General features: G+C 48.2%; 1 protein-coding gene and 1 long non-coding RNA gene across 4 annotated transcripts in view; one reads left to right on the top strand and one right to left on the bottom strand.

Moving 5' to 3' along the window:
• Cd247 (Cd247 molecule) overlaps window positions 1-22,805 on the bottom strand; it is a 78,818-nt gene that overhangs the window by 35,314 nt on the left and 20,699 nt on the right.
• Window positions 13,710-19,475, top strand: LOC148001738 (uncharacterized). The gene is made up of 3 exons (XR_015636136.1): window positions 13,710-13,980; window positions 14,447-14,555; window positions 17,766-19,475. It is a non-coding gene; the product is annotated as an uncharacterized LOC148001738 (long non-coding RNA).

Genomic DNA, 22,805 nt, shown 5'->3' with positions numbered 1-22,805 from the left:
CTTCACCACACATAGACAACTTGGGAGCCAACCTGAGAGTTTTCCAGTAGCCAGTGATGGAACAACTCACACATCAACAAGATGAGGAACTGCAGTATGTTAAATGACGCAGATATACTTAAGTCCACACACTCTTCAGGACCCTAAGAGGTCACCTCTGAGGACGATGCGGAAATTTGTGTTTGCTCAAGGTTTCCCTGACATAACCACTCCAATTATAAAACTGTTGAACAAATGCACAAGTAAATAGTTATAGCCACCACCCAATGTCAATCACGAGTGGTTTGGTGCTACTCGTGTCCCACACTCATACAATAGCCCCCTCTCACTGCATTGGTTTTGAATCAATTGCCGGTGCCATATTATTTTATACAAGCAAGTCATTGTAGATAAAGGAAAGGAATCTAGCATTTATCCTGAGTATGCACCAGGGCAGCCAAACAGGCAAGCGGGGGGGGGGGGAGCATTTCTACTACTAAATGAGAGAGAGAGAGAGAGAGAGAGAGAGAGAGAGAGAGAGCTCCGAATAAGAAAGCTGGGCAATGGTTACTGCCACCAAGTGAGATGTCATAAGCCTCCGGAGAACTGTGCCACTTCCTAGCATTCTTGCTCCAGCAACCAACTGGAGGCTTTAAGACTCCATGAGTCTATGTGAGAGGAAAGGAGGAATGTGTTAAATAACAGCCCAGGTGTGCAACCAGTGAAATCCAGACCATGGGAAACTCTGTGGGATTAACAATTTGGCTTCCTCAATGAATACGGAATACGGCTCAACAAAGGGGAGGTGAGTGGCTAAAGTGTGCATGGAGGAGCCTAGACATTAAGAGTTAAAGGAACACATATGTCAGCTGGGCCAAACAAATTAAGGTAAGAAGAGACAAGAGTAAGGTAGTTGGAAAAAAAATCATTTGACCATCAAGTAGATATTTGATAATCTTAAGAAACTCTTGTCAATTCTATGTGTGGGACAATGGGTGTGTGACATGATTTTTAAAAAGAAACTTTGCTAGGTATGTGGCATGTGGCTGTAATCCCAGCACTCAGGAGTCTGGGGCAAGGGGCTAGCCTGGGCTACCTAGCAAGATCCTATCTCAAAAAACAAAAACAAAACAAAACTTCTTATTGTAACAGGTGCTTTGAATCTTCTTGCTAAAAAGCACCAACTCCTCCATTGGATCCACAAGGTAACAAAAAGCAGGATTAACTGTGAAATCTCCACCTTCCTTTTTTATCTGCCCGCCTTCACTTAGGGCCAGGTTCCTGATTAACTCTGCACACAGGCAGGCTAATCATTTAAGGAATTTCTGCTAAAGATCGGTGATACCTGTGTAGTTATTCCTCCTTGGGGCTGAAGACACAAAAGCAACAGTAATGGAGGCATTCTCCTGTCAGCTCTCCTGTCAGCTCTTATAACTCGTTCCAGACCCCTAAAAGCATCTAAGAGTCTCCAGTCACTGTCCTAAGACTTCACACACCTTGGATTTCAGGAACAGAGAAGCCCCACAGACAGGTCACCCCAGAATGAGGTCAGCCCCAAGCAGGTGGCACTTGGCTTGTTCCCTTGACAAGGACTTCTCCAAGGCCACCTTGCAGAACCAGAATTATGACAGTGATCTTAACTGCTGAGCCATCTTACCAGCCCATGCTTTCATTTCGCAAAGCTACCCTAGAGAATTGTTCTGGGTTCCCTCCTTTTAGGAAGTTTAGAAGCTAAGTGTGGTTGTCGAACCATCTAGACTGAAATTTTCCAGGTATCTGTCACTCCCCCTGACATAGGAGTGAGAATCCCGATGGTGGACTCTGATGTTCTGGCTTCTGTTGTCCCTCTGAAGCACTTGGAAAAAGATATTGGTCCCCTGTGTGCCCTCTCAACCCTTCCTGAGCTCCAAGTCCTATATCGGCAGTGTTTAGCCCTAATTCTCATTTGGAAGCAATAACATCCAATTTACAGAGATGTTGTCAGGATAAAATAACATATTGTCTGTGAATCCGTCTGTCTTAGTTACTTTCCTAATGCTGTGAAGAAGCACAGTGACCAAGGCAACTTATGGGAAAAAAAGCTTTTAGTTGGTGGCTTACAGTTCCAGAGGGCTGGAGTCCATGACCGCAATAGAAAAGAGCATGATGGGGTTGGGGATTTAGCTCAGCAGTAGAGCGCTTGCCTAGTGAGCGCAAGGCCCTGGGTTCGGTCCCCAGCTCTGAAAAAAAGAAAAAAGAAGAAAAAGAAAAGAAAAGAAAAGAAAAGAAAAGAGCATGACCTCAAGCAGATAGAGCCCTTCCCCAGCTGAAAATACCTTTGGATGGAGGTCTTCTGGTCTTCCAGTGTCTCTTTAAAAATGGAAATTATCTTGAGGGAGTAAGACATCAGCTTCTGCCCTCTGCTAATGACTTCACATGAAATTGTGTGTGTGATGACTCCCCCTTCATTTGTCAGGACCTTGAGAAGAGCGCAGGGGGTCAAAGCCTAGGACAGCTAAAGAGAAGACGGTTTCATCCAAAACCTACCCTGACCTCAACCTCGAGGGGACAGAGCCAGATGAGAGACAATCAAAGCTGTCTTCCTTCTCAAACATTCCTGCCTCTGCCCTGCCATCTCCAGCTGAGCCCACCTCTTCCTCAGTGACTCTTCCTACCCACTCACTGTTATAGACTAGCCGGTGACTTTGACATCTTGGGACAGCTTGGTGCAAACCCTACAAGCCATCTGGAAAGTCATTAGCACTGCTGGGACAGCACTAGACCTACTGTTAGCCTGGAGCCTCCCTTCCTGTTCTAGTGAGCAATCAGGGGATACACTGCCATGTTGGTCTCCACCAGGATGGCATGACATTTCCACTGGCACCATGCTATGACCTCTGGAAAGTCTTAAGTTCTCCTCTCGTAGGGGTGCCTTGCAGGACCAGACATAGGGTCCAATGACTGGTGGAGCCTAGCCATGGAGTTTTGGGGACAAGAGGATGTGGTGAAAGCATTCTAGCCTAGCTCATGGAAAAGCTGTATGGAAAAGCCAGTGTTGACAGGCACTTAGGGTCTGGTACACACGATATAGGGCCAGCCCCAACTTCCTGAACCATGCACTTATATCTAGCTACCCACATAAAAGACAATCATACTTGCCCAAGGGGCCAGCGTGGAGAGGGTCTTTGTACCATAAAGACTGGATGTAAAGACTGTTAAGGACTTGGAGATTTCAAAAATGTTTACATATTTGAAAGGCTTCTCATGAAAGAAGTGGTTGGGCTAATGTGTCAGGTGTGTTATGTGCATGAGCATGTGTGATGGTGTGGGGGAGGGGGACCCCAGAACAGAACTGGAATGGGAGGAAGTGCCACAGAGAGCGGGTGGAGAAGCACATAGGAAGGCAGACCTGGAGTCCGGGGACCTGGCTCCCAGTCCCACCTCTGCACCGCTCTTACTCATCTGTGGAAAGAAGATGAAATATGGCACTTCTGTGGAAAACTTGTTGTGGGGATCAAATGAATTAATATAATGTCAAATGCTTTGAATGGCCTGGCTGGGGCTACCTGATCAATAAGTGTTAGATTAATATCATACACACTGCTGTGAGAAAACGGAAACTTGTATGGTTTAGTAGTCAAAAATAGCAAGATCCAAACTGCATATGTTATGATTCTGATTTTGGTTTTATTTTTACACTTTTTTTAAAATTATGTGTTTGTGGGGACTAGGGAAGGGGGGTGTTGGTCGCATGTGTGCACATGCCCGCAGAGGCCAGAGGGAGCAGCAGGTCCCTCGCAGGTGTTACAGGCTCCTGTGAGCCACCCTCTATGGGTGCTGGAAACCAAACTCAGGTCCTCTGGAAGGACAAGGACTGTGAGCCACCCGGCCATCCCTCCAGCCCCTGGTTTGTATTTTCATTTCTTATGTTTGAGGTGAGTTCTCACTAAATTGCCCAGGCTGACCTCAAACCCACGAGACTCAAAGAGATCCTCCTAGCTCAGTCTACTGAGTGGCTGCTACTGTACAGGTGTGCCACTGAGTCTGTAGTTCTATTCTTTCCTCAAGATCTGCACTACTGTGAAAGACGATATCCAAACTACCAGAACTGGTGACTCCCAGACAATAGGATTACAGAGACTTAATCTTTTAGTTTTCAATATTGAATGTTTTCTTGATTTATTTCTTCATAAGTGGGAAAGCCGTTTTTGTTTTGAAAAGATTCTTAATGTGGTATCCATTTCATACAGGCAAAAACCTAACTTAAAATGTCCTCGATTCTAACGACTAAAAAGGTTTAAGCCACCCTGGCCCTAAAATCGGCCTAACCATGTTTGGTTTGTTTTTAAGCAGTATATAAAAAATAAATCCTGAGGTGAACCAGGTGACCTTGGCACCAGCGGTTACCCTGGAGATTGACAGTTTGTTTCTGTATTCTTTTTGGCATTTTAGAATTTTTTCTAAACCCAGTTAATTGTTTCGAGAATGGGGATGTGGTGTGTGGTGGGACTAAGTGGAAATAAAAATTAAGCTAAAAAGGCAAAGGTGGTCAATCTAGATTAGCCAGAAGCATCCAGTTACCTGCCAGCCATGCTTCCACACTCACGATGCTGTGACCACACGGCCGTGGTCATTATCTGATGGGACACTTTTACCTGCAGTCATTGCACGGCTGGGTCTGGTGGTGGCTGTGTCTCTCCCTGGGCTCAAACCACCCAGGCACACAGGTATGGTTTTGCATACAATGAATACCTACCCTCACCCCACTGTGTGGCTTCAGGGCCTCTCACTATGGTTAGACTATTTTCCACTTATGTCAGCTGTTAATGTGCCTTCCAGCCAGCCATGTCTACTTCTCTGGGGACTCAGTGATACCTACCTCTCCATCCTTAGACCTCTTTGGTCCATTACCTGGAACATCACCTCTCCTTCAGACTGTGTCCCTCAGAGAATCAAGGCTATCTCTCCTCCCTCTGTCACGGACTTTCCTGCACTCTTCACCTGCACCGGAGAACTTAGCATGACTGTGTCCTCCATGTGCTGAGTCTTGCCTCTTCCACCTGGGGATGATTTCCTTGACTGTATTTTCAACTTCAGTCTTGTAACTCACGTCGCAAACCAAAACATCTACTTTAGTGCTGAAGCCATGTTCAGAGTCAAGGAGCAGCTCCATCTAGACAGTTGTCACCCCATGCCCATTTATAAGGTCTCATGTCTTAGTCCCAAGGTTAGCAGAAGCCAAGAACAGAGGAGGAGCATTCAGGGGATGCCTCACGGACAGTAGAACCAGCAGTGACGATAGCTTTGTTAGTGCCCCATTGCTAAGACACCATTTGCTCGGAAGCAAGGGACACACATCATCCTCGCACTAAACTGAGAATTCAATAGTAAAGCTAGGATATATACAAAGAAAAACTGTCAGAAACGCGAACACCTACCTGATGCTACTACAACTCTGAGGACTATCTCCTCTTCTAACCCTGTTCCCTGATGGCCGAGAGCTCTCTTCATGCTCAGCCAACTAAACAGCCAACCTGGGCTCTTATCAAGCCACACACATCCAGCTTGGGAGTTCTTACACCAGCTGAAGCATGTGAACAGCGGCCACGGTGGGGTAGCCTCCCCAGTCAGTTTAAAGACAATGAGGATATTTCAGAAGACAGTTTTAGCAGGACCTTTTCACCTTTCGAGTCTTCAGCCCATTCTGCGTTAAATAAATGTAAAGATACATGTTCCACCCACATAAGACGGAGTTATTTAGCTATGAAAAAAGACAAGAGTATTTTTTTAACTTTGCTATTGAAATTATCTGGCTATGAGACTTTGATCTGATCTATGATTGTCTATAATTTCTTTGCTTTGAGTGTGTGAGTGAAGGTGCGTTTGTACCATGCCATGTGCATGAAAGTCAGATGCTGACCTTGGGTTTCGGTCCCCAGTCTCCACCTTGTTTCTTGAGACAGGATCTCTGCTACACACACCGTGCTGGCTGACTGGCCCACAAACTTCATGTTGCCTCCTGTCTTTCCGTATTAGCACATCAGGAGGCCAGATGTTTACGCTACTGCGTCTGGCCTTTATATGGGTTCCAGGATCCAAACTCAGGTTGTAAAGCTTGAGTGTCAAACGCTTTATGTGCTGAACCATCTCCCCAGTTTGATATCTTGTACATTCTGGGGATATGAAAAAATTATCCACAACTTCTAAGATTTACATAAAACTTGAAATCAACACTGAAGCAATTTGAGAGCATAACTGTAATACTGTCTTAGACCTGACTCCTAGTCTGTTGTATTATCCACTGTCTGCTAGGAGACATTCAAAGGTGATTGATACTTATAGTTAGAACATACAACTTATGAACAGCTTCTGTTTAAAATGGGCACGTGAAGTGAAAGCCTCTGTTGAAACCATTTTCATTCATTTGCTTTCAGAAGTTTGTTTGTTTGTTTTTGGTTTGTTTTTTGTTTTGTTTTGTTTGAGATCTGTTTGTCAGGTAAGAGTGAGACTTCAGTAAGCAGACATCGAACTCACATTGGGGGAGGTTACGGTTGAAAGAAAAACTCAGAATGATTGCTCTGATTAGTTTGTGTGAAGGGTCTTACTTCTTGTTGAGAATTGGAAGCTTCTTGACAGGTACAGAGTTCACAAGACAAACGTCCGTGAGCACAGGAGCTTAAGAAATTGATAGATAGTTGATAGTCCAGGTGGGTCAAATGGCACCATGATCCCAGCTTCCCCAGGGAGGGTCATGGAGGCTCTTATGGAGACTAACCATGTAGTCCTATTAGTTCTCTTTACAGGGGACACTGAAGCCCAGGGCAGCACGCGCGCGCACACACACACACACACACACACACACACACACACACACACTCTAGGGTCAAAGTTTTCCTGTCATCGATTCTCCTGGCTTTGTTGTGACTGGTGCTTCAGAAGAATGGATTGAATTCATCTCAGAATGTTTCCCAAACACGTTGCCTTGACCCCTATTCCCCCTTCTTCCCATGTATCTTTCTAGCCCCTGCTCTCTCCAGAAGCACAAATTCTGCAGCTGGGACAGTTGCTGACCTTTACGAGATAGGAGGAAGGACACTACATCAGAGGAAACCCAGATAGTACAAGAGAGGCAGCAGCCCCTGGGAGGCTGAGTGGATCTCCAAGCATCCACAGACAACCAAAGACTTTAAGGAATCCTTCTGGAGTCAGATCCCAAGGCTCTGAGCCTCTTCTAGAGAACCTACACTTTACAACTCCGGAAAGGGAGAAGAATGAGGGGTGATATCTTTTACTAAAGGTACCCACTCCCCTAGATCAGAGTCCAAGTTAGCCTCAAGGGTAGATGCAAAGCTGAGAGGTCCTGGGTCCCACCATTTCTGAGATGTCTAATTCAATCGGAGCTTCTTCTGCAGGCTGCGTACAAGATGGCCATCCTGGGGCCTGTAGCGGCAGTGAGACCATCAGGTATCTATCTCTCAGGGACCCGAATAGTAGCCACACTTTCCTTCCTGTTTTCTCACCAACCGTAAACATCTCACACCGTTTAACAAGCTCATGATGGTTTTTCCCACAAGGATGCTGGTATTCATCCCTGTCTTGTGTCCCCAGCTCTGGTCATGAACATTTTGTCTCACTTCATCCCCAGAGCTTAGGGAGATCTTATTCTCCCTACCTTACTTCTGAGAAACTGAGGGTCAGAGCAGCTAAGTCGCTTGCTCAAGATCACAGAGCTAGGAGGCAGAGACTCGCCCAGTGTGCGACGAGGTCCTGCAACACACCAAAAGGCACGACGGGTCTGTGCCTTGATGGCACAATATTTTTATGCAATGCTTTTTTTAAAATTTTATTTAAAAATATACTTATGTGTGGAGACGTGAGCACCTGCAGCATGCCCGTGGCAGTCAGAAGACAACTTGTAGAAACTGGACCTTTCCTTCCACTCTGTGGGTCCTGGGGATTAAACTCAGGCTGCCCCACTGAGCCATCTCACCAGCCCCGCAGCAGTGGCCATGCACTGAGACCCAGAGAGGGGCTGTCTTCTCTCTCTTCCCTCCCCGTACAGAATCCCTTCAGCTGCTGTCTGAGAAACACAGGAGTGGTAGCCACTGATCTGGCCACAGTGATAGTGGGTCACATTCTGACAGGAGCTGCCAAGACTGCCCACGGCAAGCAGCTCTGCCTCTGCTGCCTGTATGGGAAGCCAGAGCAGAGGGCAAGGCTGCTGGTGGGAAGTGCTGGGAGACTGGTGGGAGTACCAGCGACAGCTGTAGCCCCCCCAGACATCCTTCTTCGAATGAGCACAGTCAGGGACCACCTACCCCCTTGATTCCTTCTTTCTTTGGAAGCTGCTTAGTCTTTTAGAGACCCTCCTCCCACCTCTGATGCTGGGGGTTGCTTATGGCTATTCAGGCTACTCTGAGCTCAATCTTGAGGGCAGCGAGGCCTCTCCTGATTCTCCGAGGCTTCCTTCTGTATCAAGCCAAGGGTCTTGAGGAGATCAGAGCCTAGAATCAATGTACTGGGGGATAAGAACTTGATGGGAGCCTCTAGCTCAAACGTTTCAAAAGCCACATCCCATAGGCAGCAGCCCTCTTTACTGAATGAAAACAGAAGTGGCAAATCCTGAGTTCCTGGACCACATGCAGATGGTCTACAGTAGTGATCAAGGGCCAAAGAGCCTAGAGGGGCTGTCACCTTCCACCTGTCCCCAGCCTCCATAGAGCAAATGGAAGCTGGCACTTATTAGAAGGATGTGGGGTTTTGAAGGGATGCAAGAAAAATAATGTGTCTGAGTCACAGACCCAGGCCTTATAGGCAGGATCAGAAGGAACAGCATTTTTCTTTCAGCCAGAGGCTGAGGGAGTTGGGTGCATCCCAGAGGCCACCGTTCTTAGGCTCTGTCCCCTAAGTTGGTGGAACCTGGGTGTTGTGTGTTTGAAGAGCCCAAGAAATATTAGAATATATGACCCAAGCTTACCTTGCAGGGAGTCACAGCCCTGATGGGAGAGGAAACCTCTTGGCTCCTAACCTTCCATCGTGCTCACTCTTGCCTTGGGCTTTTCTGCCATGTGGACACCCTTCTAAAGACTCCCAGGGAGCCTTGTGGTATAAAGTGGAAACTTTTGGGAGGAACAGCAGCTTAGCCCATCGTGGGACAGATAGGCATGGCCCGTCTCCACTCTGCCTGGGTGCTACAAGGGACGTGTGCTCAGTAACTATTCAGTGAGCTACGAATGCTTAGGAATCAATGTGACTGAATGAGAAGGACAAGGTGTACAAGGCAGAGGTTGCTCCTGGATGGAGATCCGGAAATGACTTGTCCTTGCCCCTGCCCCTCCTGACCACCAGTGACCTCTGTATTGGTATCGATACCCTAGGGACAGTCTCTACCATGGCTTCCCAGGTGGTTAGTGCAATGAGGTAGGACAGAGGTTGGGGCTTTAGGACCTTTCTTCCCAGTTCTCCCTCCAGCCCCAGTTCCCACTAGACCCTTCTTAGCAGGCATGGTTATTTTTCTCAAATCCTTCCCCCAAGATCAACGTGGATGAACCCCCACTTACTTCTGATTGAACTCCAGAGGAGGGCAGAGGGGTGAAGAGAGGGGCTGGCTATGAACTTAGTGTGGGTCCCACATGTTATAGCCCGGTTATAACCAGGACAACTGGAAGACTGGAGAGGCACCTCCTAGACACATCTTTCCAGGTCACACTGCGATCTGCACTGTCCCTCTGACCCCGAGGGGCTAATGACCTCAGCTCTTGCTCCCAAGAGCAGAGGCGTGGTCAGGGTCCAGTGGAGTGAGGGAGACACGTTCAGATTACAGACCAAGAATTCTTTCGGTTCTTATGCCCAGTGCCCTCAATTTTCAAATAAGAAATCAAATCCGAATACAATACAGGATCTTCTCGAATCACCGAAGCTACAGAGAAGTCACTTAAGACGCGCCAAATATCCTGCTGCAGATGCAGAAAAGGGGCTGTAGGACACAGGCAAGTCACTTTAACACCATGGCACACCTGGGATAGGGCGGCTCTGGGGGGTCAACTCAGGCTGCTTGTGGGAAAATACAGTAAAGTAAAAATTAAAAAATAAATGAAGACTGGAGCCAAGGTATCCTCGGGCCCCGCCCCCCGCCCAGCACCTCGACAGGCCCCGCCCCCCCGACGAGCTTCTTGGCGGAGCACAGGTGTCCTCAGGCCCCGCCCCCCTGGTCAGCACCGGGACGGAGCACAGCAGCCGGCTGTGATGTGGCAGGCATGCCACCAATGGCACGCAGATCACTTTCCCACGCTAGAAGGCTTATCTCTGCCACCACATCCTTTCTTTTCTTGCAGGCCTTGCTCTCCGCTGGGAGGGTCAGCGAAGCAACACCCACACACCCCCTCATGAAAGCACTCTGATGTTAACTAACACTGACCGCTGGGATCCCCCTCTTCTTTGTGTGAGTAGAGGAAGGCGGTGGCATGCAGAAGAGGCCAGACAAGCCAGAGGCCCTTCCCCCAGGTGGGTGTTCCTCATTCGGTCTGTGACCCCAGCCCCGCTGCCTTTGCCCAGGGGCGCAAATGAATTGTCTGTCTGTGGAAGCTCTGACACTCAGGGTCCTTAATCACCGTTTGCGAGGTAGGTCTGACTCACTGTCCTTCTGTTGGCACATTATGGAGTCTTTCCATGACAAGACAGCATGGTATGGAAGGACCCAGCACCCTGCCGCGTGTTAAAAAAGGTGTGAGTCCGGGTGGAGGATTTAGCTCAGTGGTAGAGCGCTTGCCTAGCAATCGCAAGGCCCTGGGTTCGTCCCCAGCTCCGAAAAAAAAAAAAAAAAAAAAAAAAGAAAAGAAAAGAAAAGAAAAAAAAAAGGTGTGAGTCCTCGGTTCATGATATTAATCTTTGCTTTGTTCTCTTAAAGAGCTCCCTCGGTCTTCTAGTGCCTCAGTTTCCTGATCTGTCAGGAGGAAGTGACAGTCACTATCTCCGTGGGACACAAATGACATGATAGATCAGTTTATAAAAGGGACATTGGCGTGCAACGATCAGAGATCTTACTTAGGAAAAAGAATTGATAACGATTGCCAGGACTCGTTAAGGAGGAATTACTCACAGACCCTTGTGGAGGGACAACAAGAGTGACTTTATCCAGGCCATCTAGAGAGATAAAGGACCACTTTGGTGGGTCCCTCAGTGGGAGAGAGCAGTGGGGCTCAGCTTGAAGGCAGCAAGGGCAAGTGGGCTTTTCTAGCCGGATGTCAGGCGGGAGGGGGATCAGTGGCTGGAAAATTGCTAAGAAGATACGTCGGGAATGAGCGAGAATCTGGTTAAGCTGACGTCACAGGATCCCGGCTGAAGACAATATGCAGAATGAGACACCCCTGGAGGATGGTAGAAGACAGAGCTTATCGGATTCTGAGATATTGAGTGAGGCCAGGTGTCAAGTGGGAGTTTCTTGCTGAATTAACTTAGCAAGACTCTCGCTGTTTTAGAAAGTGCTCATGGACGTAGGAGGAGAGTGAGAGTCTTGGGGTTTTATAAAGCACACAGGGACCTAGGAGGAGGGCCATAGGCCTGGCTAAAGCTGGTCAAGCAGAAGCTCTGTCTATTGACACAATGATAACTTTGAAACATTTTGGAAAAAAGACCACCCCCACCCCCAGCCCCACCCCGGCCCCCAAGACCTGAGCGAGAGGAGACCAAACATCTCTACGTGTGCCTGCTTGCTTTTCCGGTCTGTGGTAGCAGCTCAGGGAAAACAGGGGCTACTGAGCACAGGGTAGGTTTCTGAGAGGGGGGCGGCTGACTGCTGTGTCAAGGATCTGCTGCTGTGAGGGTAACTCTTCCCAACCAATTCATTACCCCACATTTCATGGAGAGGCAGGCAGCTTGCAAGGCAGGGCTGAGGCAAAGACTGGATTTGTGAGGTTTTAACTCCTGACAGCTGACAAAAGACTAATAAAATCTGGGCCAGGATTTTCCCAAGAGGGATGTGTCACCACGGCCTGAAAATGAAACAGAAAGGAGAGCTTTGGGAAGAACTTCTCCCTTATCCTCCGTGCTTTTGTGTGCCAGTTGAAAATACACATGGTGCTAAATTAGTGCTCCAAGACCAGGAATAAAAGTACTTTCACTTCCCTTTCTTTAAAAAATATTTATTCAAATAGGATGAAATGTTACGGGGGCTTTGTGTCTAGGAACAGGGTTAATTAAGGATTTCCTGCCGGCTTTGTGAGGAGGTGACACGCCATTGAGATGCCTTGTCTATTTAGTCTGCTCTCTTCTCTTTTCTTTCTATTCATCCAGCTGCTAGTGAAATTCCATGGAAATCTGACTCTGTGCTGGGATGTATGAGAAAATGCTGTTATCCCCCACATGCTGTGCTTACCAAGAAAGAGAGGGTGTCGGAGACTTGAGGAGCACAAACCAGAGTTGCACAGAACCGGGTCTGGGTCCTCTTCCTTGAGGTTTCTAAAGTGCGATGCGGCTGGTGTGCAGAAAAGAGGCTCAGGAGCCAGGCCAGGGGCTTTCAAAGGAAAAGTCTGCTGCCTTGTGCAGCCTCCTGAAACAAAAGCCCAGGGCAGCCCCTTCCAGCTCAGCATCCCCCACCTCCCCGTTCTCACAGGCGGTTTCCCTGACATGAAAGGGCTGTGGGATGCAGTTGCTCCTTCAAAAGCAGGTTTAAAGAATGCATGAAACCCAAGATTGAATGCCACCCAGTTTGGCCTCTACCCTAACTCTGCAGAGGTATAGGGACAGCCAGGCCAACCGAGAGACCAAGGAAGCCTGCTTTCTGCCCTCTGAGACACTCCTGGTTTAGGGGGTCAATCACCCCCTCCCTCTCCTATTTTGACCTTCTAACCCCAAATAGAATCTATGGCTTGTTCCTCTTGTGGACCCTCCTGCCCTGGAAGCAGTCAGTGCCGTCTGAGTCCGTGTCCGTCGTCCCTCCCCTCCCCCATGACCCCCCAAAGCAAATGTAGGCAAATAGGACCTCCCACTGAGAGTTGAGCTGCACTGGACTGCAGTTGCAAAGCTGTCCCCAGAGCCTGCCACCGTTCTGTGCTGGCCCCACTTTAACTTTTCTTATCCAGTTCTCTACACATCTTCTCCATTCCCTCCTTTGAGCCTTGTTTCTGAAGGACCATGTGTATGCAGTTACTATGTTTCTGTATGTGTTAAAATTGTTAGTTTGATAAAATGGTATGCCACATTTAGGTCCTTTTGACAGGCTCTCACTGTGTAGTCCTGGCTGGTTTACAGTCCACTATATAGACCGGATGGCCTTGAACTCATAGAACTCCACCTGAGACTGCCTCCTGAGTGCTGGTACTAAAGGTGAAATCTTCATTTCCTATGTTTCTTTCTGTTCAAAAATTCAGGGGGGCTGGAGAGATGGCTCAGTGGTTAAGAGCACTGATTGTTCTTCCAGAGGTCCTGAGTTCAATTCCCCAGCAACTACATGGTGGCTCACAACCATCTGTCATGGGACCTGACGTCCTCTTCTGGTGTGTCTGAAGACAGCTACAGTGTACTCATATATTAAATAAATGAATAAATAATTATTTTTAAAAAATTCAGATCACTTCACCCCAGTGAGAGTGGCTATGATGGGAAACCAGAGAATGGCAAGGATGTGGAGAGACTGCCGTGCCAGACGGTATAGGTAGGGGGGTGAACTGGTGTAGTCACTGTGGAAGATAGCTTGGCAGTTCATGCACAAAGCACGAATTCAACTACTACGTGACCTACCAACCCACTTCTGAGTACACATCTGTTGAGACTGGAGAGCAGACCTCTGTCTACCCACATGAAGAATGCTTTACTCACAATACCAGTAGAAGCAAGCTAGGTGTCTATCACGTGGTGCATGACCAAGGGAGAAGGGGTCTGTACATACAACTGGAACATTATTCAGTCCTTAAAAGAAGAAGATTCTGGCACATACCCAAGCAAGGTTGAGCCCTGAGGATAACATGATAAAACAAGAAGAAAACATTCAAACATTCGAATACCGTATGGGTCTGCTTATACAAGGTACATAGGGAAGTAAGAAAATCGTAGAGACAGAACATAGAGTGGTAGTTAGGGGCAGGGCGGTTGGAAGGCACCGGGGAGCTGGAGGTTGGTGGATGTATGGTTTCAGTTTTACAAGAAGAAAAGAAGCTTAGAGACAGACAGTTGCTCAACTGAAAGACTGTACTTAATACCACTGAACTGTATACCCAAAATGGCCAATGTGGTGAATTTTATGCTGTGTGTATTTTACCACAAACTTTAAATCTGAGGGGAAAATACTAGAAGCCTATGTCATTGTCTTAGGTACCAACTATCCTGATCTGTCAGTACTCTAAGCTGCTCAAGGTTCATTTGTGGAGGGGCCAAAAGAAGTAGAGGAAGAGGGTCAGGAGGCAGGTGTAAGGCCTGATTCTTGCAGCACCGAGTGTAATAGGAGCCCCCAAATCTCCGCCATTCTCCCATTGTCTGTTAACAACTCCTGCAGGTCCCACATTTCCCACTGCTTTCAAAGATAAAGATCCATGCAACTCGTACATTCCAGAAGCTTGTGCATTCACGAAGGGGTGGGAAAGAATGAAGAAAGAAAGCAACAGGTGAGCTTGTAGCTTCTTAGCCTCAGCCAGAGCTTACCCAGCTGAGGGACACCTTCCCCCAACCTTCTTCCTGAACTGGCAGCTGGCCCCTGACAGGAGATGGGAAGCCACTGAGGTTCAGCACACAGGGATCCCTTGGTGGGTAACGGGGAGGGAAGCAGAGCCCGTGCCTGCTTTGTCCGAGGACACCAGGACCTCGGTGAACCTGGAAGACTGGGTCTCAGAGCATGCAGGGTACGCCAGAGCCCACTGAGGGGGGGGGGAAGCAGGCAGGGGTTTGAGGGGACCAGAGTGCTTTTTGGATCGAATACTACTGTTCTTCCTAGCTGGTGGGAAGTTTCTCCTGGTGTTCCCCATCCCCCACACACAGCCCCATTTCCTCAGACTTCCATTCTTCTGGCCTTCTCCTTCAGTCCCCTTTCTGTTTGTAGGCACAGCCTACAGAATCAGCTAGGGTCTTCAGCCTAGGGCCTTTCCTGCTCCTAGCAGGAGGCCAGAGTTAGCGTTTAGCCTGTGGGACTGTGGGATTGTGGCTGTTTGGCAGATGGGTGCAGAGGCTTAGCCTAGGCTAGCTTGCCTAGGTTTACACATTTGCAAGTTGCAACCTTGCAACCTGGGATGTGAACCCTGAGCGTCTGGCTTCAGAACCCAGATTCACTACTAAGTTACTTGGTTGTTTTGTTTTGGGTTTTGCAATAATTCTTCCTCTGCTCATTCCCATCCCATAACTTCCTCCATCCACCCTTGTCCTCTGAAGGCAGAGCTGATGTTCAAGCATTCTGTCAGGATATTGGTTTCCTAGCATGGCTGAGAGGTGGGCAAGTGTAACTGACAGGCTGAGAAGAGGGCTACCAGCACTGGGTTCTGAAAGCATTTGTGTAGAGCTCCACATTTAGTTCTGTCTTTTTTTCCAGAAGGTTCTTACTGACCACCTGTACCCAAAGCTTCTGTAGCTCCAAGACTTTAGCAGGTGCATCAAACGATGCACCCCCCACCCCCCAACAGAATTCACAATTCCAAGATTCTTCCTGTTCTGCAGTCTTCTCCCTAGATACGGTTCTGTTAGGCTTCCTTATCGATTATGGGTGGCTCCGAAAGGCACCCTCGTCAGATGCAGACAGCACCCTCAGGAGTGCCTGCAGCTCTCACTACTCACTTGTGTCTGCAGGAGCAGCATGTAACCGGATCCCTCTTCCTGACCTTGGATTTGGGGCCAGGTTTGCAATAGGTCATTAGGCGGCCCCACCAGCAGGAGTTCCAACCGGGCAGGGGTGACTTGTGAAGGAAAGATGGGAATGTTGGGGGGTGTAGATGTGGCTACCCAGCAAAACCAGACTTCTAACTCCTTTTGCGGTAGCCACGACCAAGTGCAGTTTTCACGGTTGGCTGAGAAAGATGCTGGCGACAGATTTAAAGACGTCTTGTATTTTCTGACTGGGCTCAACTGGCTGGGAAATTGGAATGTTCTAGAGAGCTGTGTTGGGCTGGTAGTGAATTTTGAATCAATAAATTCAATGGCCCCTCTACACTGGTGTAAGACCTTGGGAGAAATAACTGAGCTGAAGTTTTCTTGCCTTTGCTGGTGGGGGGAGGGATTTGGTACCCCAGAAACTGCCTGAGGCTTGTAAGGGTGAGAGGGATGGACTGGGTTGGGGTACTAGCTACTGACCAGCACCATTCAACCACCCTGCAGTCATGAATGTGTCTAATTTTATCCTGCATTTGGACCTTACCGCGCTCACATCTCTGAACTGATGGACCGGAAGTAACCACAGATGTGCTTCTAGGTCAGAAGCTTTCTTCTTCTCTCTCTCCTGTAAGTCTCCTGTAAGTCCCAGATTCAGTAAAACAACAAAAGCTAAATCCCGGAGACAGCTCAGCGGTAAACTGCGAGGCAGACAAGCAGAAGCCCTTGAGTTTGTGACATGGGAAAGCCCATGAGCAGGAGTGTGCATCTGTAACCCCAGCACTGGGGAGGTGGAGGCAGGAGGAGCCCTGGGACTGCCAGCCAGCTGGTCTAGCAGGCTCAGAGAGCTGCGGGTTCAGTGAGAAACCGAGTCTTAAAAAATAAGGTGGGGGTTGGGGATTTAGCTCAGTGGTAGAGCGCTTACCTAGGAAGCGCAAGGCCCGGGGTTCGGTCCCCAGCTCCGAAAAAAAGAACCAAAAAAAAAAAAAAAAAAATAAGGTGGAGAGAAATTGAGGACAGCACCCAGCACTGACCTTTGACCTGTACATGACCAACCGTGCGCTCAGACCCACACAGAATTGTCAAGCAGTGATCACATCGGATCGAGACTCTCTATGTCGTAGGGCCAGGATTACAGACCACTTCCAGGACCTTATTCTATAGCAGAGGAATCTGGGGGCCAGTGTGCCTGAATGACTTGTCCTAGTATGGGGTTTTGGATCCTGGGAACAGTGCCCTCCGTTCAGACACTACAGAAGGTAGACCTGTGGGAAGATGTGACTGGCGGCCTCAGGGGCCACCTGAAAGATTCCAGCGGACATTTTATTCAGTCAGAGAGGAACTTCCCAGTTCAAATGAAGAAGAAAGCTTCCAGCTACGTACAACACTGGTTTAGGGCTGGTCTGGAGGCCTTTCAGTAACACAGTTCTGGGCTGACATCCTGACCGGGCAGTTACACTTTTGAGACAGATAAAATCACCACAGCACTGTCTTAAGCAGTGGGTGCCAGAGGGAAACCAAAATGTTTGTCAGTGTGAGAGGGAAGCTGTGGAAAGACGGCCGACACTCACTCCCTATCCATTCCACATCATACACTGTTCCACGTACAACGGCTCAGGTTTGCGTTCTATAATTAAAAAGAAAAAGTTTGAACTTGTCTGACTCTGTGGAATCAGAACCTGCAAGTACAAGGAGCTGGGAAGCTGACTGCATTTTGTTTGTTTGTTTGTTTATTTCTAGAGATTTATTTTAATTTTTGGCAGTGCTGGGAATCAAACCCAGAGACTCAGCCATGTTCTGCCACTGAGCCCACAACCAAGTCCTTCTGTCTTTTCTCTCTGCTAGAGTGAGCCTGCTATGACATAACACTGTGGTTCTTGGCTCTGAGTACCAGCATCTACCTCACTCAGAGGCACATGTTTTCAAGCCTATGAGCAGTTGTCACTCTCCAGCCTCCACCGCTGAGCTCACCTCTGAGAACACCTTCTCCAGGCCTCTCCCACTTTCTCCCCATCTCTTGGCAGTCAGTTCTCGGAGCATGCACGGAGCAGGGAGCAGAGAGCACGGAGCACGGAGCACGGAGCACGGAGCACGGAGCACGGAGCACGGAGCACGGAGCACGGAGCACGGAGCACGGAGCACGGAGCACGGAGCCCAGGCCCCCTTTGCACTGCCGCCCACTGCTTTCTCCCATGTCTGAACTGGCTTACCCACGTACTTCCCACCTTTATTCTGATGCCACCCCACCAGTAAAGGAAATCCTGCACACCTCCTGCTGACACGGGACACTTTCCTTGAACCCTCCACGCTACCATTTTTTTTTCTTAGCTTTTATCCCGACTCGGTTTACACATTTACTTACTCACCCTGCTTTATTGCCACTCTGTCTTTAAAATAATAAATAGCTCTGTAGGGTCTCGGATCTGTTGTTTTATTTTATTCTGTCATGATTGTTTATAAAGCACATAGAGCCCCTCTGGCATTATTCATACTCGATAAATATTTGCTGAATAAGTAAACGCACGAATAATATTAATGGTTGTCCTTGTTTGTGGCTGTGTTTCCAATGGCGTGCATTGTGAGATAAAGCGGAGTAGCTGTGTCCCGGCTTACTGAGCAGTGTTCTCACAAGACCGGATCTGCACCCTTGGGAGATGCTGCTGAGTGACAGCCCGGTTGGAAGGGAGGTGGGACTAGCCATTGTGGAGGTAGCTTGAACTTTCTGACTCTAAGAGGCCTCTAGTTGTCCTGGGTCCACACCTGAATCATGAGAGCCCCGTAAACCCTCAGATCCCGGAGTCCTGTGTCGTCATATGCATGCATGCCTTAGTACAGGGCTGCTCAAAGCTAAGTCTTGCCCTGAGTCCAGAAGCCATGAGGCTTTGCCTCTCACTCTGACCACGGAGATTTGCTCCATCCTGTGAAGGGTCTGGCTTTGCAGCAGGCACTAGGGAGAAAGAACCTGGTGCGAACAACTGAGTCTCAGATGGGTGGGGCTAAGAACGATATTAGTAAAGCCAACTGACGGTAGGGTCTTCTGGGGGAGCGCAGAGAGTGGGCGGGGACTGGGAGGGGAAAGCACAACCCAGCTTGTTATCCTGGGGGTAGGAGGCGGGGAGTCTAAATGGTGTTTGAGGTTGGGAGCTGTTCCTAAGGGGACATCTGCTCAGTCAGGGGATAAGAGCAGGTTAGGTATACTATGTATCAACGTCACATGCTCAATCTCTATCTTGCAGAGACAAGCCTGAAGTTAGAAAGCTTCACACAGGAAGTGCAGTCAAAGTGCGGATCCACTGAGCCGCCAGGGAGGGACGCCCAGCATTTCTACCGCCAGGAGCTCACTCCGAGGAGATAATCCCACATGTGGTTGCAGAGGCATTCACAGGGATGCAGAGCAAGTCCACTGGGACATTATTCACAATGTGTCAAAATTCGAAGCCATCTAAATGTCCAGTGGGCAGAGGTAAAATAAATTACAGCCCTCCGCAGGTACTAAAACTGGTGTCTAGAAATATTTCAGGAGAAGGGATGTCTGTGATTTACTGTTTGGTCCAAAGAACAGTTACACAATTAAGTGCATGTATCTCCCAGCCCAGGGAAACAGAAGCCAGTATACTCGAGTCGTGGTGTGCATTTTGTTTTAAAGACTGTTTTTGTTCTTTCTTTTTTTTCTTCTTTCTATATTTCCCAAGCTTCCTATACTATGATCTGACCTCATAAAATATGATAAATAGTATCTATTAAAGTGTTCAATGTGTTCATGTTTTAAATGCAGGAAACGAAGCCTATTCCATTTTAAGCAGGATGCTGTGGAATTGCTGACTTCCAGATCCTTCATGCTCAGTTCTCCTTTTCTTTACTGTCTCAAGGCTAGGCCCACTTTCTTAGTGGTAAATGACTACTTTTAGGGGCAACCATAAATAAACAAGAGCACAAAGATAGTAAGTGTGGTTGGCATTTGCTGTGAAAACAACAGTTAGGATATCAAGCTGAGAGGCAGCTTGAGCCAGCAGAGCCCTGGGCTCAGAGCAGACCTAGAGTGGCAAAGCCTCGGCAGGAACGAACTGAGAACCCCCCAGCTGTGTCCTCAATCCCACCTCAGCTTTCCTGGCTCAGCCACCAGCCTTGCCATTCTGCCACCGTCTTACCCAGGACCTCTGACATAGTTAAGGCCCAAGGGTATTCAGGGTTCCATGATGTACAAGTGGGAGATGAGACGGACTACCAAAAGAGTCCCCTTCCTGCCTTTGCTTCTGGCTATGCTGACCGGAGAGCTTGCTGAAGTTTGGACCCTTTCCCCCTGGTTCTTCCTAGTGACCCTGCTGCTATGAGCCATGAATGCCAGTGGCTTCCTCTTGGATACCCTGGGCTGTGGCAGCCTTCCGCCAACCCTCCTGTTCTCTGCCCTCTCCTCCAGCTCCCACCAAGCCAAGCTCCTGCTCGCTGCTGGGACACAGCTACCTCCCATCCATTCCCCTTCATGCCGCTCAAGTCAGAGGCTTCTCTTGATTTTCACGCTTGGGCTCAGATCAGTTGCCGAAACCTTGAACGTCTACACGAACTGACATCTTCTCAGCCTTCTGTCCTAGAAAACTCAGGTCCCCCAGGAGTCAGAGAAGTAGAGACAGGGAGGGAAAAGCCAGGAGAAGATGGATTCTTGGGAGATGAAAATACAAATGTGCTTCAGAGATGTGCCAATAATCTGGAGGTTGGCCACAGTCAGGCATTGTCACTGGTGTCACCATTGATACTTTCCATATACCATTGGCCTTCCTACTTACCCAGTCACCAGTCATTCACCCCTTTTTCAGTTTATGATACTAGAACACATTTATTATAGCGGTACCAGGTCCCTACTTCCACCTGGGCTCTTTATATGCACTTTTAATTCTGCCAGCAGTGCCTCAAGATAGGCAGGGTTAATTAAGATTGTTTCAAAGAGGCCAAGAAACTGACCCAAGGTCACATAACTAGCTGTGACAAAGCCAGAATTTTAATTTAGTTCATAAATCAATTATCTTTCCACTTCTGCTAACACTCACTTCTGACCTCACTCAACCACATAGGATTGTCAGAAATGCAGATAACAGACAGTAGGAATTGCTAGCTGGGGTGGGGGAACCTGAAGTCAACTCGTAGCCTGGCCATGGTTGATGGCTGTCCTTGATAGAACCACATCAGAAATCAATGCTCACATGGCACGTGGCACCTCCAAAGCTGTCATTTTAGGGCATGCAGGGAAATGCTTAAAACTGGGATCAGTTGCAGCCTTTTGATCCATTTGATGACCAAATGCAGTGAGAATGTTGTATCACGGGCTAATCGTCACTGAGCAAATGAACACAAATCATAATTCATCTCACTGGTTCTCAGCCCCCAGGGGACATTCTGCAACACCTAAAGGCCCTTAAGCTTATCACAAGTCAGAAGTGCTCCTGGCATCTCATGAGAGGAGGTCAGGGATGCTGGTAAACATTCCATAGACCGAGGAACAGGCTCAACAGAAGACTACTTAGGTCAAGATACCAACAGGGCCAAGGATGGGGTATCCTGTTCCCAGCATGCAACTGAGGGGGATTTGATTCAGCCAAAGATGGACCAAATAGAAATATGTATCTTATCCTCAGAAAAATGCCACTAGTGCTAAGTGACTGAGGTGGCCACATCCTGTTAGGCTAGGCAGCGGGCCTCACAGAGATTTTCCAGCTTGCCTTGTTCAAAAGTGGCCTATGGAATTTACATAATTTGGGGGGTTAAAAACCAGGACTGGAAAATATAACCTCTAAAAGGAAAACAACAGAAAAAGAGAGTTGTGTGTAATAGTGGGAGCTGGGGTGTGAGGCTTAGGTTTCCTATAAAAGCTACCCCTAGTCACGCCCCACTCTCCAGGCCAGAGACAAACACCCAAATGGCCCCACATCACTGAGCAAAGGGACAGTTTGGAACTCAACTTCCAACTCTGCCTGTCACCTATCTTGAGTGCTCATGCCTACAAGGTTTCCCCTCCATGAGGCAGGTGGGAAGGGCATTATTTCTTAGATTTCCTCCTCTCACCGCTGTGTATGTGAAGCTCCTCTGGGGTGAGCTTCTCTGTCTTACGTTCCACTGGAGGAATATTCCCTATATAGTGAAAGAGAACCATTGTGCTCCATTATTTTATTTACAGCCCAAAGGAGATGATTGCTTTCCAGAGGATGCCACACCCCATTAAGAAAAGAGGGTTTGGGGCGATGAAGCAGACCACATGTAACTTCCCAGTTGGCTTTCGTCTTTCCTTGACGGGATGCTGGAATTTCACTCTCAAAATCAGCACAACTTCAAACACTACATAAAAGGTCGAAATAAAATACGTCACCCGTTGACTGACAGCAGGGTTTCTGGTATGAATTAGAGAGATGGCCCGTCTACCACATATGAGCTGTTAATTAAGTTTTATCTGATGGAAGGCAGCTACTGGAGCACACATGATTTCTCATAATTGCCCCCTCCCAGTTATGTGGAGTACAACTATTTTGAAGACAAGTGAGCCCTGTATTGTGATGCGCTGTGAGTTCCTGAGAATAGAAACCCCTGTGACTAAACTCTCCGTGAACACAGCAAGTCTGAGAAAAATAACAAAAGCTTTTATCATCAGGGCTGGCGGAATCACATTCGATTTTCCATTTCACTTCAGCAAGACAGCGATCTGCCTGGAGGACGGCTCTGTCAACAAACGCGTGTCCTCTGGACTTGGAGCTTGGGCTCTGTGCTATCTGCTCGTGAAGCCAAACCACCCACTCCAGCTGAGTGCTGCCTGGGGATGGCCCCCCGAGGGTGTCCCCCTGATGCTATGGGACTGGAACACCCAGAGGTGGGCTGTTGCTTACCGGTGGGACTTCCTCCTGAACAGAGATAGAAAACCAAGAGGTGGAGGTAGACAGGGACCCAGGTATCTGTCTCCCATTCCCACTATTTTCGATCTAGGGTGTGCAAAGGATAGCCCACAGGTCTGTTTTTGCAGTAAAGCTTCATTGGTCTATCTCCTGCTCATCTGTTGACATACGTGAGGCTGCTTTTGTGCTACA

The sequence above is a fragment of the Rattus norvegicus genome, chromosome 13 (genome assembly GCF_021556685.1).
Source record: "Rattus norvegicus strain SHRSP/BbbUtx chromosome 13, alternate assembly SHRSP_T2T, whole genome shotgun sequence".
Lineage (NCBI taxonomy): Eukaryota > Metazoa > Chordata > Mammalia > Rodentia > Muridae > Rattus > Rattus norvegicus.
The sequence above is the reverse complement of the archived record's forward strand: the minus strand, read 5'-3'. Positions and strand labels throughout refer to the sequence as shown.